The sequence below is a fragment of the Streptopelia decaocto genome (assembly GCF_964273445.1).
Source record: "Streptopelia decaocto genome assembly, chromosome: 3".
Taxonomy (NCBI): domain Eukaryota; kingdom Metazoa; phylum Chordata; class Aves; order Columbiformes; family Columbidae; genus Streptopelia; species Streptopelia decaocto.
In genome coordinates, this window is record NC_138656.1 from 97604304 (window position 1) to 97617827 (window position 13524).

The following is a 13524-nucleotide window of genomic DNA, read 5'->3' on the forward strand; positions in this document are numbered from 1 at the left end:
CAATCTGAAAAATCTGTCTTTAATACACTTTTACTGAAGCTGTTCATTTTTATTTATTATTATATATTCATCAAATATATATTACACAATATATATTATAGATATTTATAATATAGTATTACATATTTTATTTATTATTATGTACTGACTATGTGATGTGGCATCTGGAACTGTGAGCTATATGATTAAGCTCCCTATTCATTAGAGGGGAAAAAAGAGCTGAACTCTGATATTTTACTATGTGTATCAATACTTTAACTAATCAAATCAGTACATGCATATTTTGCAAAAGAAAAGCTGTTTCATTTCCACATCTTACTGCTATTTAAAAAAAATATAATAAAAAAGAATTCTCTGCATTTAGTGCTACCACACATCTTATGTGCTGGAAGGTATTTATTAGGTCAAACATTCAAAAGGATCCAGGACATTAAGAACTTAATCTATATATTTTAGTTGGGCTTTGGCATAAGCTTCTGAATCCTGTTGAAACTAAAATGTCTGTACATGGGACTAAGGAACTATACGGTAGGTGACTGCTGCACTTGTGGAGTTGCAGAAGTCACTGTGGGGTAGCATGCAACTCATCAGGGTCTTTATTACATCTTAGGACTGTATGTCTAATTTAAACTGGTTGTATCTCATTTTACCTACTTCAATACTTTATTAAATCTGACTTACAATATTTTACAGATGCTTACAGTCTTACAATATTGGACCTTATTATTTATTGATATATATAGGCACAGACATTCACTGAAGCTGCTTTTATTGCAGTGTCTTATCAAATGGATTTAAGTTATTTCAGAATGTGAGCCTCCCTATTTATTTCTTTCCAGTGAAAAGGTTTTGTGGCAGAAGAGGCTTCTGCTGAGTTTTCAGCTACATCGTCTTCCCAGGCTTATTGATTTCAGTTTTCTAATATCATTCTTCCTATTTCAATTATGATGGGTAAAAAAGTGGCAGCAAATAGAAGTAATTATTTTTCAAAGCAGCCCAGTAGTCAGCATGCTCACCTTTCTACATGAGACATCACAGCTGGAAGGGGTGTTTGGGGTAGATTGTAGGGCTGCCATAGAAGAGAGGTTTTGCTTTGTATTGAATCTCATAATATTGAAGTCACCAATAAGATTTCCAAAGGATATCTTTCATTGGTTTATATAATGAGCCTACAAATAATATCTGCAGCCATTTTCAACCCAAAACTTTTACGGGAATAATTTCTAAGTCTAAAGAACATTTGATGGTCAACTCTTCCTCCTTCCCCCAAATTCCACTATAATATACCTTCTGCCCTTCCCAGCACCACTGACACAAAAATGATCATGTTTATGTAACAAGAGAAAGTGTGTGGAATGCATCTAGAACAAGGAAAAAAAAAAAAAGAAAACGCAAATGATGCCTGCTTTGTGTCTGCATTTCATGGGAAGCAATGTCTGCTACTGTCGAATTTAAAAAATCAGGAATGCTGTTACCTTTTTGAATAAGCTCATTATTTATAGGAAAAAATAGCATGTTCCCTCATGCTTTTATGTAGTTCTTTCACATTTTGTACTCCTAATCTCTTCTTTCTTGGATTTAGCACAAGGCATTAAGTTCTGGTATATTTGAAAAGTGTCAGGGAAGCAACATACACAGCTCTAGAAAGGTTTTATTGAATCCTGTCCATCATGAGAACCAGTGAAAAAAAATTCAAATATAAGATCTCTTGAGGAAACCAAGTAACAATTTTTAACCAAATTAACTTAAAAAATGAAGGTTCCTGTATATCTAAAAAAGAGAAAATTTATTACTGAAATAGTATGGTTTTGTTTTTCTTGTATGATTAAAACACTGATTTTTGTGGTGTAAAAGGAAATGATCTAAAATATAGTAGGTAAATATTAGTTCATATATAGAACTTCATAGAACATTTTATAATGAATAAGAAGGTACTTATGTTTCCCCACGATTCATAGAAATGGAAAAACACTTCTATTTTTTACAAAAACCCTGTATGGTGCAATACAGATGATGTTGTTTTGACCTTGTAGCATACAAAAGCCTTAAAAACAGTATGTAGTAGTCATAGAACCTGCATCTGTTGGTCAAACCAAAATGCAGATTCTGGCTGTGATTTTTCTTGCCAGTCATGATGTTCACTGAAGGTAACACAGAAATATTGTTGATAGGTAGATAGAAGGAGATATCCATTAAAATGGGACAGTAGTTTAACTGTAATGGGGATGTAAGATGGAATTTCACCCGAAAGTAACTAGATTGATCTCTGAATCCCTTAAGGTTCCCCCAGAAACCAATGAAAAGAATTACCACACATTTGGTTCCAATTTCAGGCCTAGAAGTGTGAAGATTTTTTGGGGGTTACAGTAGGGAAAGAGTAATTTGGGGAGAGGGGTTGCTTTTGTTTTTTCTTCTTCTTTTTTAATACGTTTGAGAATTTATACTATAAAAAGAAAAGTCTTGTACAACAGAAATAATATTCCTGCAACCAGGAATTAGAGGAATTAGCACCGGTTCAATACTCTGTAAAACACATCCACTGCAATCTGATATATATTACTATTATCACACATACTACAGTATAATTTATACTGAATATTTTTTTAAAAAGACACTAACAATGTTGTAATAATAAATTTAATATTTTTTCTTAATTTTTGACAAAGAAATTTTAAGCTCCCAGAGACAGTCAGGTTTTTGCTGATGTCTAAGAGCATTTTAGTGGCTGCTATAGTTCAGAAGGCATGCTGTACTTTATATGTAAACATCTCCCCCTCCTTTGAGATTATTTTTATCTGTTAATTATTTTTTCTTGAAATTTTATTCTTTGTTTCAGATATGCTTTAGTAAAGGACCATAATAATAATAGCTTTGGCTTTAAGAGTAAGAGGTTGTAAATGTTCTGTGATCTTTTTATCCATTTAAGATTCCATTCTTAATTTTATCAATGTGCAAATTTATAAATGATAGCAGTTCCGTATAGTTGTTACAAAAATTACATTTAAAAATACAATGGAAAAAAAGCCTCGGTCTGTGCAGAATGCTTGGACTAAAACCATGTGCAAACTGTGCTGTTTGTATATACCTTTCCCTCATGGCAACTCTCTCACTTGCCAAATGGAAGTGCCAGCAGGTGCCAGGTCGTATTTTCTGAATGGACTTTTTCCTCAAGGAGACAAAAAAAAAAAAAAGGGCCCTACAAAAACCTTTACCAGCACTTAAAGTGCTACTCAAATGGTTCAGCCCAGATACTTACAAGCTATTGTGCATTTCAATGTTGATTTTGCAAAACACTGAACAGCAAATTTACAAAACAACACTGGTGTACTCAGGGTCGGGTAGGCACAACATGGTTGTGTGCAAAAGATTTTTTAATTTTAAAAATATGAGAGAAAAGATATTGTCTCATATCTTTATTCAAAATATGGTACTATATGTAACAATACATCCTACGGGTCACACAATGTCAGATTTTAATAAGGGTGCATTTGTGCTAGTTATAAATATGATAAAAATTTTGAAATAGTCTGGTCTGCAGTAAGAGATAGTTAAGAAAAAAAATAGAATCGCAGTGGTATTGTAATAAATTATTACATTAATATTTCTGTAATTCCAAGATTAATAGAAGATGGGAAATTTGTGCAGGATCATATTTTTCAATTAAGATGCAAATAATCTTCAAGTCATAAAAAAGCAGATTAGTGATGTCCAGGTTATATCCAACAAGTAATATCTGTGATAGAGATTTTTTTTGTTTAAATCTAAGAGGTATTATTAAAAATAATGTTATTTTAAACAGGACTATAGAATAAAATGTTAGAAGAGAATGCTAACAATAAAAATAGAACAGCAAACTTCAAATAAATGGCATGATAGTGTCAGGCGGTTCCAATAAAACCTTTAGGACTGTTGTGTTTAACCCCAGGTAGCAACTTAGCACCACGCAGCCACTTGCTCATTACTCCCATAGTGGGATGGGGGAGAGAATCAGAAGAGTAAAAGTGAGAAAACTTCTGGATTGAGATAAAGGCAGTTTAACAGGTAAAGCAAAAGCCATGCACTCAAGCAAAACAAAACAAGGAATTTATTCACCACCTCCCATCTTCGGGCAGGTGCTCAGCCATCTCCATGACAGCAGTGCTCCATCACATGTGACAGTTACGTGGGAAGACAAACACCATCACTCTGAATGTCCCCCTCTTTGCTCAAAAGATATCCTGAACTTGATGTCATATGGTATCAATTATCCCTTTGGCCAGTTTGGATCAGCTGTCCTGGTTGTGCCCCTCCCAGCTTCTTGTGCATCCCCAGCCTTCTCACTGAAAGGTCCTTGGCTTGGTTTAAAGGTTGCTTGGCAATTACTAAATCAGTGTATTATTGACATTATTCCCTTTCTAAATCAAAAACATGGCACTATACCAGCTACTGAGAAGCAAACTAACTCTGTTTCAGCTGAAACCAGGACAGAGACCTAAAGATAGAATTTTACCTTATAGTTCATATAACAAGGTCGGAAAAGTGCAGTACTTTATCCTCCATGTGAGAAATGGTCTCTTTAATCATTTACAGTAGGGAGCAATGTAAAGTGACTTACAAGTAGGTAAAGGGCTTGGTTCTCATTTATGCCCATTAAAGAACAGTAGTTTAGTAAAACGTTAGCCTTTTCTGTTATGCACTAATCCTTCAAAGCATTTATAATCTAGAAATTCAAAATAATGTTTTGATTGGACTAAAGTTTCTGCCTTCAAGGCAAATGGAAAGCAGATAACCTTGTATGGCAAAAAAAAAAAAAAAAAAAAAAAAATTAAAAATGGCTTTTTTTATATATGTAAATGCAGAAAGTGTCTTGTTTCTTCAAATTGACCTTTGATACAGATAATTAGACTTTTAATAAATAAATAAGTTTGCATCATAGATACCTGATTTGGGATTTAGTTTCTTCTACTGATTAAGTTAATATCAAAGGCTCTGAATTGTTTGCTAAGAGCTTAAATCAAAAGATGGAAAAATTTCCTAGCTCACTGGAACTTAGTTACTTAAATTGCAACTCCTCTAACCCATGGATTTAGTATATCATAATTTCTGTGGTAAAACTCTGCTATTTAGTATCAAAATCTCAGTTTTACATTACACAAAAAGAAAACATGATCTAGTGCCACTGTTGATAAAATTCGTGTATCACACAAAGTCAGTGCTGAATTGCAGCTTTTTTTTTTTTTTTCCAATATGGTAGGCAAATCCAAACTCTTATTTTGTTATTCCAAACTCTCTAACAGAAATATTAAATATAATTGATAGGGAGATTAAATTCAGTAATGAATTATATTTGGGAAAAATCTTTTCAGCTTAGATATTATTAGACTATGACTTCTATACTGGTAATGAGTTGTGGAGTTACTACTAGAATTTATTAAAAATAGTTATTGTTTTTTATGATGTCCTTCAATATGCAGGGATACGGGCATAATTGCAGATGTCAAACAGAAAATACTTTGTCTGGATTTGACTTCGCAATATGAGGGCTTAATACAAAACTCTATGATGATTTTTAGGTTTCTGAGTGCTGAATTCAAACAAAAAATTAAAAATTCAACACTGGATTTGTGGATTCTGCACCAATGACTTCATTAAGAAGGAATCTGTGCTATTCTTAAAAAAGTCTGTCCTATACCTGAATTTCTGTTATGCCGAAAAGCTGAATTAAGTCTGTAATTGCCTTGGCATGTTTGCTTCTATGTAACTGTTTTTGTAGGCTGCTCATTTCCTTGAACAGTTGAAACTCCCTGAAGGTCAAGAAATAGTGTTTTCAAATATAACAGTGCAAAGATATCTTCTATCTAGTAACTTAAGGTTTCCAACTATATATATTTTATTTTTTTAAATACAATATTATCATATCAGTGCCGTTACCTACCTGGAAGAGAAGAATACGGCAAACATGAAAATACAACATGCACGTAGTACTTTTAAAAGTATTTTTAGCATAACTTATCTGTTTTTAGAAGTTATGAAAAAGTTAGAAAAATATAAGAACCATGGGTGTCTATGCATTGCTAATTCTTGTAATGTTTAAATCATGTTTCATCAATCATAGCAATGTTATATGTTTGTGTTTAATGAGTTTTGAGAAAGATCAATTAGCCAATCCCTCTAACTAAAGTAAGTTTTAAGCATATTTAAAGTATCCCTGGACAGCGTTCTTTGCAATTCTGATTTTTCAGATCTAAATATATGTTAGTGTCACAGAGGCACCCCGAAGTCACTTTAAGACAGACAATAAGTTCCAAAACAGACTATTCTAGCCGTAAAAGTGTAGCCAATAAACCGACTAGGAACAGGGTTTGTACAATTATTTAGCACTCTGACAACATAAAATACAGGTTTGTATATCATTGGAGGAAATTATTGAGGATTGACAACATAAGAACAATAAAAATGCACAATGTACACTAGTACACTCACAAGAAACAAAACCAGAGGCCTCTCACTCCAGGGTACTCACAAGAAATAATCACTTGCCTGGGTTAGGGGAGGACTCATCCAATTATATATCCAGTAAACATCCACTAACCACAGGAGGAGGTGAGGTGCTTTCACTCCCAGGAAGTCTTCTTAGATGGTGTCCTAGTCTAAGGCTCCAGTTCACAGACCTGCTGCTCCGAGAAGACCGCTCAAAGGGGGTCTTCATCGGGGAGCCTTTTATACAGCCTGGTCAGACCTGGCTGTGAACATTACGACATAATCCAGAAGCTTCTCAGCTTCTCTGGGCATGTCCCTTGTTGAGGACGCTGTCAATTGACTGAGGGTCCCACCCCTCCTGCCCCCCCACCTGGGTGGAGGTGAAGTCACCTTACTTGGGGTAGGGGAGGATGTGACTGTCAGCACCTTGGCACCACGCTAGGTGTGCACGTGCGGACAGGCACAATGGGGCAAAAAGATGCTAAGGATGCATCAATTGCCCTATTGAAGGCTCCAGATCTCAGGTGGATGTGCAACTGCCACAGCTAGCAATGAAAAGGAAACAAAAGTTCTGTTATTTAATCAGCCAAATTACATGGAGAAAACAGCTAAAAACCACTGTCTCAATAGTCAAGATAAAAGCATTCTGGAAACCCTCATCCTTCATGCTAGGTGTGCAACACACTTCCAGATGAGAGGAAATATATGAAGATTCCCATGTTCACCTGAAACAAAAAGCAGGAGCTACTGAAGCCATGCACGGTGCAGCCTACCCAGAGCAAAAGGTAAAAATAGAAGTGACAGATTGCAATGAGTGGTTTGGTTTACACTGCTTGTAGCGCTTTCCCCTTTTTTTTTCTTTTCTCCTTAGGTGAGTGTAATATAAATAGTTGTCATAAATCGTAAAATGATTCTGACCTGGGAACAAGCTTTGTTATTCATATTATTTTAGCAGGCTATGCATAAAATATCTGAAAGCCTTTTGATTTTCATGTAGTTTCAATATGCAGTTATGAAATGCTAACCTTTCACGTTTGGAGTTTACCGTAAAGCTGCAGGAGTACCCTTTTATTCCTTTAGATATTCATTTCAGTAAACAAAGGGCCAAAGGGAACCAGGTGCAATATCATCAAAACCAAGCAGCTATTCATTATTTTATTCTTCACTGGAAAAGAGCAAGAAAGGGAGATATGGAATAGGTTCTAATCCCTCAAAAAGTGGAAATTAACATTTATCTTATTGGAAATAATCACTATCTGAGAATTTCTTTAATACAATCACTTAAAGGAGAGGTGATCTTAAGATGTGAAACAATTGCATATTTTCTGTTTAGCATAAGCACGACCATTTGCAGACTCCATGCTTATTTGAAGACCCTTTCTGGAAAACAGCTAAGAGGAATCAGTATCTCCCCTACCCACTTATAACAGAGGTCATTTTATTTAATAGAGCTTAAGCTTTGTTACTAACTGAGATAAAGAACAGTGACAGAATATGATTATTGAGGTAAAAGTGACTCTATTAACTCAGAAGAATAAATCACAAGGTTAGAAAAGCTTTTCCACAGTGTAAATTGCAGCTGTTTTGAAAGTTCTACTTCTAATACTGTTGGAGTTAAGATGAATTAGTCTATTTAGATGTTTTGAAAACACTTATAACTTGAAATTTACTTACAAAAATCATTATTTAAAGTATTTGCACTTGTGTTGAAACAATGCTTTTACTTCAGCAGGCTTCAGAAGTTTACCTGTTCTAAGGGCTAGTAATAGTAAGCATAATTTTGTTCTTTTAAACTTCATGGACCAGCTGAATCTTATTCATAAGGCATATCCTCCTTCATTTGTCATTGCAACAGAATACTTGCCTTTTAAAACTGAGTTAGGCACAATACTGGAATCTTCATCTTGATAACTTAATAAATGAAGGAAAAAAAAAAGAAATTAAAGTCATCATGACCACTTTAAGACACCTTTTAAAATTTTGTCACACATTCACAATTAAACTATGATAAAACATGACTAGCATCAGCTTTATTTAGAAGAAAGATAATCAAACAGCACCAGAATTTAGGCTTTGATTACAAGAATATGAGACCTAGAAGCCAAAAATTGTCAAATGAACCATTACAGCAACGTGAAAAATAAGTATGCTGGTACGAGAAGAGGTTCTCTACAGAGAATACAATCAGGTGAGATTTTCATTAAAAAAAATAGTAGGGGAGAAGAAGGTAATGGAAAAATAATTTTCATACCTAAAGGTTCACACAACCAAAGTGCACCCAAAAAACAAGGTAAATATAACATTATAAAATCATAGAATCACAGAATAATTTCAATTGGAAGAGATCCTCAGGATCATTGAGTCCAACCTAACTCTAACACTAAACTATGTCCCTAAGAACCTCGTCTAAATGCCTTTTAAACACCTCCAGGGATGGTGACTCCACCACTTCCCTGGGCAGACTCTTCCAATGCCTGACATTGCTGTTACAGAATGTTGTCGACTAGTTTATTATTTAGTGTATTAAATGCAATTCAGCATAGTAAATGTGAAATAATAATAACAATTTCTTGTTAGTTTAGCATGCAGTATTGTAAATCCAATAAAATAATTTGAAAATGTCACTTCACTCTTTTTATTTCCAGCTGATGAAATACAATAAAAGCAATAGCATTTATCTACACATAGATGCGGTACACCTGAGAATTAACCACTTGCGAGTGGTTTATTTCTTCAGGTGATGAAATAGAAAGTGCTATGTAAAACCAATAGGGAATAAGACTTTTCAAATAGGATTATTTTTTTTATTTCTGATATTCATTATCCTTTCATCAGCAGATTATGAGTAGTAACAGTAAGATCATATTAAAATAATTATAATCTCATAACTTTTTGAACGAAAACTTGAAAAGACAGAGGGGTAGGTTGTATGATACCATTACTCTCCATTATTTCTCCAATAGATATACAATTTGTTATGTTCATAAAATATTGTGACTTTTGGAACTCAATATCTTTTAAATTATTTTCTGCTACTACCAGTTGGTATTTCTGCTTGATCTGGTGGATGCCTTATATTTTTTGCAACAAGCCTTCATAAATTCTTTGGTATTACTTTATTACAGAGTAGACAGGCACATCTGCCCTCACATTTTGAGGTAGCAATGCAGAATTGACAGTCAGTTTCCCTTCAAGGTACTGCACATTTAAATACATCCATACACCATACACATGCAAATCACAAGATATGCTTAGAATGAAAGATGTAAAGGTCCAGTCTTCATTTTGCTGTAATTTATCTTGTTATTTGCGTGAGCCAGGGATTAATCATTTAAGGTGTGGAATTTGGCCCTTGAACAAAATACAGGTTTTGATGTAGTGTTAAATGAGGAGTATTTGCATTCAGCCCAGTGGAATTGCTTCTCATTTGTATCTGGAAAGAAAGGAGATTAAGAGTCTATTTAGAGTACATTTTATAATTTCTAATTTTTGTGTATCAACTCATTTGCATGTTATCTCTGTGAACAATTCTGTTGTTAGAGTTCATCATCTCTCATGTCATATAACGTGTATCCTGTAGTTTCAAAGCAAAAACAGTCACTGAAAGAAATTGTATAGTGTTCATGTTGCATATTTTTATCAACTTAGTTTTTAAAAATGGGGGGAAAGAAGTGTCAAATTATTTCAGTTTGTGTGTGTGTGTTTTTGTTGCTTTTTTCTTTTCCTCTTTTTTTTTTTTTCCTCAGAAGGCTTGAACCTATCATGCATATGTTAAAATTAGCCTAGCGCCTAGGAAATTTGGCAGAGAAATTGTTAGAACAGTATTTCACAACCACCTGCACTTTCCTGCTGCGAATTTATTCCAATAGCTAAAAATATGCTTGCCATTAGCAGTGATTTAAGAGCTATCAGTGTATCATCAATGGAGACTGTTTTGTTTTGGATTAATTTTCCTGAGAAGGCATTGCAGGATTAGCAGCTCCTTGCGTGGCTTTAGCCTAGTTTTGCAATGCAAATCCGACAGGTTGCTAGCTTGAGCAAAAGTCTCACTTGAGGATTTGTCTATGCCCTGAGTCAAATTAACAATTTTAGGCTGAAAGTATCTCTGAAAGTAGGTCAGAGGCTTTCAAAGTGTGACTAGAGCTGGACTAGGGGCAGTACCTTGCTGCTGTGGTTGATGCTACAGGGAAGATACACCTTAACTGAAATGCTTGAAACACCTGTGTGCATTTAATAGCTTACTTGGGTGCCACATAATTCTGCTGTTAGGACTCCAGTTGCTGAATTTTTACATGATTCTGCCTTACTGAGGAGCAGTCACCTGCTGTAAAAATGCATAGGGATTGATTAGGAGCTGATAAACGCAGCTGCTGGGCTATGGGGCATTTAAACATTTGTGGTATTGCTTTCCATTCATCTTCAGGATAGTATTGTGTGAACTAGACTACAAATACCAACATCTCTAAGATTGCCTCTTTTTAGCCATTTCTAGAAGTACTTTGAAAACAAGTTTTCATGGATTATTATTTCCTGTCTACAAAAAACACTGTGTTCATCCAAAGAAAAAGAAAAAAGTTAGAATAAACCAGGAGATTTTAATCAACTGTGAACTAAATGGTAAGCCAAAGTTGCTTTATTTAATTTGTTTTGGAACAGAGTCAGTTCAAATTCTGTTCAAATACACACAAACATATGAATTAATGGAAATCCAAAGGAATTATTCCCAAGGCCTAGTCTTCTATGGCCTTGGGTAGAATCCGTGCCCTTAGACTCTTGCAGAATCTCATGATAAGCATGAAGCTGTATTACTGTCATAGGAGTTTGTTCTGTATCTTTTTTATATGTAGCTGTCTATATTTAAAAGTTAAGGAAAAATTTACCCATTATAAACTCTGACCTGTATTTATGTGTTTTTCTTGAATAAGCTGTTTGGACAGAATTCTCCAACATCAGACTATTGAGAATACTGGTGTTTGGTGGGTGTCTTCTCAAGTGATCAAACTGCTATGCTAAACAAAATCAAGGGTGTGACAGGCACTGCCTAGTTTTATCAGGTGTCTTCTTTGTTAAGGTGTTCCACAAAAACACATCATGAATTAATATTTATGAACATTTACTAACCTAACAGTTATAAATGCAATTATGTTTGAATACCAGTATACCAAATCAAAGCTAAATCAACTGTTAGCTGCAAATCATTTAAATTCTTTGTTTTTTCTTATTTACAGTTTGAGTCTCTCCTCATGACCATTAAATTAAGTATCTCTTGTTAAATTAGCTATGGTGTGCAACTACAGTAGGAAAAGAAAGATTTGTTTCATCAAGGTTTTATTGACTTCACGATTGAGAATGGTTAGAAAAGAGAAGCAATCATGTTAAATGGTGGTAATTAAACACGGTTGCAAGCATTGTCTTACTGTGCTAGGTCCTCTGAAAATTAGAAAAGATGTGTTGACTATGATGGAGAACTGTCTGCCCATGGTTTTCCTTGTAAACAATGCCAAGAGACTTAAGCAGGTTTAATGAATGCAGAATAAGCTAGTATCTCCATTTAATCTCTAGAAATTTTTCCAACACAAGTAGTTTTGGTTGAGATGGTAGGTAGCATTTCTATGGAACAGAGAGGGGCTATGTTAGAAAAGTGCTTGTCAAAAAAAAACCCCTTGTTTATAATAGAAGATTCCCAACTCCAAAATAAAGTTTCTTGGAAGAGTTTTTCTGAATACTCAGATGGGTTGTAATGGATGTAAGTTTAGATTCTCTGTTCTCACCTCTAGACGTGGGCTATTCTGTTTTTTTCCTCTTATTTTTCTACCAAACATCAAAAGAGTTTCATGTGATGTTGATGTAGACTCTGGAAATACTTGAAATCTCAAAATACAATATTGCTAGCAGTTGGATTCCCACACAGTTCTGATTTCTATGGAGAATAAGATATATCTGAATAGTAAGACATGGTAAAGAGACAGTTTTGTCCTTACACAGGAATATATTCTCAAATCATATTCATTTTTTGCTATAGTGGAGCTATATTAGCATGCGTTAGTTATCTATCTCTCACGAAAGATAATATAATATGCAACTTGCTATTGCACTTTTGCAATGAACCTTGATCCCAGCCATCTTTTAGGAGTTACACATTTTAAATATTTAATTTTAGTTTTAGATGCACAGAATATATTAAATATAATTTATTCCCCCTCTCCATCCACCCCTTTTCCCCCCAATAAGCTAGCAAAAAGAACTTTCTGAGTGCTTTATGAGAGTAAGAAGTAGTCACCACTAGCTGATTTCTGCATATTAGTTATGAGTTAGATTGGAGAAAATAATTTATAACCATCAGTACAGATGTCAAGAGTGATGCAACATCCCATTATTAACACAAGCAATAACTTTGCTCTTCAAATATTTAGGATTCTTTGATGTCTGCAGCACAAACTTTCCATCACAGTAAAATGTTGGTCTCTTCTTAACTTACTAAACCAGCAGTGCATCCTGTGCATCCCACAAGAGTTCCATATATTACCCACACTAGACAGGATAATCCATCCACTAACTAGAGACCTCATTACATTCATTGCTACATGTGTTTACATTAATCTTAACAAGTTACAGGCTATTCTATTACCTTTGAATTTTATTTTTTTCTTCCAGGACTATGGCAGTGCCTAGTCCCATAATTGTTTCCTGAGGCCTGTTGTTTCTTCCAAGCTCAAGATATACATAAGGTCTCTGCTCTCAGAATATCCCCTTCTCTGTGAACCCAACACCCTAAATTGCTCCTGAGTATCACCTCATATCTTATTTCAATTTCACTATCTTTCTGCATGCAGGAACTCAGGAATCTCCAACAGATTAGTCAGTCCCATCTTTGTGTCCTCTAGTCTCACATATATCCTCTCAGACCCTGTATTGTTCCCATACCTTGATGTAGCACTGAAGAACCTCAGTGATCCCATTGCTTTTGAACAACTGCTTCCTATTTTAAAAACCTTTCTTTCTGAAGTTGCATTTGACTGTCTGAATTAGGATATGCATCTTAATTCTAAGATGTCTTATTTCTGA

General features: G+C 34.6%; 1 protein-coding gene across 1 annotated transcript in view; it reads left to right on the forward strand.

The window, feature by feature from the left end:
* The window catches only part of CSMD1 (CUB and Sushi multiple domains 1), a gene marked incomplete at both ends in the record, with an annotated part of 1064284 nt that overhangs the window by 407823 nt on the left and 642937 nt on the right, over nucleotides 1-13524 (forward strand). The gene's annotated exons all lie outside the window — the stretch shown is intronic.